General features: G+C 39.1%; 1 pseudogene; it reads left to right on the forward strand.

Annotated features, from left to right (window-relative positions):
- Positions 1-2,300: 2,300 nt before the first annotated feature.
- Positions 2,301-2,418, forward strand: LOC118612304 (annotated as a pseudogene).
- Positions 2,419-3,675: the final 1,257 nt, after the last annotated feature.

Consider the following 3,675-nt stretch of genomic DNA (forward strand, 5'->3'; position numbering starts at 1 on the left):
TTCCCCACTAGTTTTCTGGCTCCCTTAGTAGGCATGGCTATTACCTGAGCTGTCACCAGAGTATCTGCAAAAACTAGTAATGTGCTCCACGTATAAATAGATGCTCAACAAATACTTGCTGACTGATTTACTGTCTTGGCAAAATCTAGGTCACAATTTCCTTATATAAGAAAAATATGAAGGCTTATTGGATACCTGTCTTTTAGAATAAAAATCTTGCAACTGAGGAATAGACTGAGGAAAGAGAGGTTAATTTGTCCTCTGTCCCTGCCTCTCTAATATATCATGGGTTCCCCCAGCCCTTTAATTTTTTCTTTGTCATTCCTTGGCTGCAACCATCCCTGCCTGGTTGATGTAGGAAAATATCTTCCAGTAAGCAAACTTCAGGGGAAAAAAAGCACGATAAGTACAGCACATGCTCATTTCTCCTTAATTGCTTCATCTTCCATCTGTTGGTCTGGGATAATATTGATAAAGGAATTAAAGATACCACATCATCTCCTGAATCAAATAAGAACAGTCATTCTCAAATTACAGAGTATGACATTTTTATGTTTTGCAACATAAAGAGGAAAGAGCATTTAATTTATTTTAATGTGGTTAATTTGAAGCTAGATTAGATCATCTAGTTAACTCATAGGTTCTTGATTTTTAAAACCAAACGTGATACAGCATCTCACTTCCACAGTGGCAGTCACCGCTATTAATATTGGCCTGCATCTAATAACTAAGAAGTTAACCTTGAATACCAAACACAAAGACTATAAACTTAATGTTAGAGCTAACGTGATTTTGGGAAGAGAGATTTTCTTAAATAGGAGGCAGCTTCATGTTGCTTTGAAGTAAACACAGCTTCGATATTTGGATATGTTGGTTTATTTTCATATATGGAAATCGTCTGTTATTTTAAAACCTAGTTACTTCTTCATAGTGCAAAGTAGATAGAACGATGGAAAATTTCAAAAATAAATAGAAACAACACTGGCGGTCAGTACTTGAGACCATTTCTGTGGTACATGGGGAAATGGAATAGTTGCTAGTCTCTATCCAGAGAGAAGACAAGATGACATTTTCAGTTGGGCTTGGTTGAGTTCTCAGGTGGAGTTTCTTGTTTCTCCAGGGAGGGGATTCTTTGAACCACTAAACCAGATGTAACATGCTAAGAAGCCATAACAAATAAGTGCAGTGTTCCACCATAGTTAAGACTGTATGATTGGGACAGAAATCAGGCAAATAAAATATTTCAGTGGCTTGAAATTTTGAGATTTCTGAAGACTTCAGTAGTTGAAGATTAAGATAGTAAGATGATAAGTTCAATTTCCCTTTTAAGTGATTTTGGGCACTCTTAAAAAATAGCTTAACTACTCACTGAGTAGATGTTTAAATTTACCTTCGCATACAATCACAATTCTGTTTACCAGACTCTGGTTTTGGTTGAAGATCATATATTGGCTGATAGTTCTCAGAAGGTCACCGGGTCCCTTAGAGGTCTTTTTCTGGTTAATTTTTATCCTCCTCTGTCCTTCCACTCCCCAGGCTGTCCTTAATCTGATTCTAGAATTACATTTTCTCCGAACTAAAATTATACAGAGTATCATTTAACTGAGTCCAGACTATTCATGGAATGAATACATAGTACATTTTAGTTCACTTTGCCTATCTTCTAGGTATCCTTGGATGAGTGTTATAGATTATTTGTGTTTCCTGTAGACTAATTTTCCTGCAGGCTACTTTTCATGGTGTTTTGATTATTGCCTAAGAATATTGCATGCTTAAAAAATGTACTAAGATGGTTGTTTTTATTTAGCTTAACTCTAATTCTTTTTTATTAAAAGAACACTTTTATTTAGCCTCCTATTCATTTTCAAGCCCAATCAGGTGAAGTTCTTGTGATCCACCTTTTACAAGTAGGAAAAATGATATTTTCCAGTTGGATTTGTAGCCTGTTCATGTTAGGACAGTAGGTAGTTAAAGGATTTATATGTGAAAAGCCTTTTCAGTTTAGTAGCAGACATCTAAATGCAAGCATCAGTATCTGTGCTTTAAATATGGCAGGTTGGATTGGTTATATGGCTCTAGGAGCAGGGGAAAGGTTTTGGATAGATGAGCAAGACAAGATCATACAGGAAGACTTTTATTCTGTAAAAGTATCTGTGTGTAACACTTTGCCCGTAAGTTCTTTCTTACTAAAAACTATGGCGTCAGAATCGGTTGCCCTTCTCAGTGTGTTCACAGAAGACACTAGAATGTCAGAGACATCTTAAGATGAGGATAGACCTATGTCATCATTGAGTCCCAAGAGCTACAACACCACCCTGAACACGCCCGATCCCATCTCTGATCTTGGAAGCTAAGTGGGGTCGGGCCTGGTTAGTACTTGGATAGGAGATCACCTAGGAAGACTAGGTGCTGTAGGTGGGGGTGGAGGGGGAAGAGTCATTACATATTGATAAAATAGTGATGAAGATTGCAATATATTAGATGATATCTTCTGTGAGTCAGCATGGCTACTCATCCAAGATACCCACAATGGATGAACAAGCCCACGTAGAAGAGGAAACCAATGAGCTTTTCACCTGGTGGTTATGTGGTTAAAGGCACAGTCCCCTGGAGCAATATGAAGTCTTAAAACTATTCCCAAGGGAAAACAGCCAAGGAGAAAACCCAGAATGTAGAAAGGAATTGATTGATACAAAAGGGCACTTAAGTGAAAGTAGAATGAAAGAAACTCAGCCTAGCTGAGATCAATGTATTTTAACGATTAGATAAAAAGGTTTGTAGTGGTTTGGATTACAGAGAAAATGTGGCCTTCGTTTGGCAAAAACACAAGAAGACAGTTATCAGAGAGGTACAAGCAACAGACACAGATTTGGGGATGAAGTTGTTTTTATATTAACTAGAGTCGAGAAAACCAGGGGAAGTCAGGCAAACGGCAACAAACCCGGACTTAGCGGCAAAGCTTCCAGCAAGAGAAAAGGATAAAAACAAGGAGAGAGATTAAACGCGAAAATCGCGTGGGCGAAGGGCGCAGTGATGAGTCCACCTAACGCGGAGGTCGTAAGCCGGCAGCTCGTGGTCTGCACCTGGCTGGCCGGCCGTTTCTATTTGTCCTGCTCCATTTTCAAAAATTTATTAGTTGAAAATATTTGTAAAACCAAAAGATTGCACATTGGTCAAGATTTCTGGCTCCTAAAAAATGGGAAGATCGGGCAAATCTATGTACAAATTTCTGCAGAGTAACAATTATATGGAGCTGAGTAGCAGTCGCCTGCCCTCACCAACTTGCCAAAATGCCCCCTACCGGGCCCACTTGACGTATTTACCTTAGCTTCTTGCCTCTCTGTATGGACATCTGAGTTGGTGAAGAAAACCATGGCTTAGCATGAACATGACAAAGGCTGTACACCCTTTCTGCATGCGTATTCATTTTGCTCTGCCTTGTAACCATTTGCCAGGCGTCTGATATGCGCTGAGCTAAACAGAATAGGCAATCTGTGGATTGAGGATTACAGATCTAGACTTTGCTTTCAAAGGACTTAAACTCTAGTAGAACTATACCACTTATGTGCAAGCGCGATGTAAGCTAAGACACTGTAGATAAAGGGTCATGGGAAGTCAGAGCAGGACATGGCCATTTGAGTGAACATCAAGGTAGGCTTCATTAAAGAGGAATGT

Source organism: Rousettus aegyptiacus, unplaced genomic scaffold, assembly GCF_014176215.1.
Source record: "Rousettus aegyptiacus isolate mRouAeg1 unplaced genomic scaffold, mRouAeg1.p scaffold_m13_p_15, whole genome shotgun sequence".
NCBI lineage: Eukaryota > Metazoa > Chordata > Mammalia > Chiroptera > Pteropodidae > Rousettus > Rousettus aegyptiacus.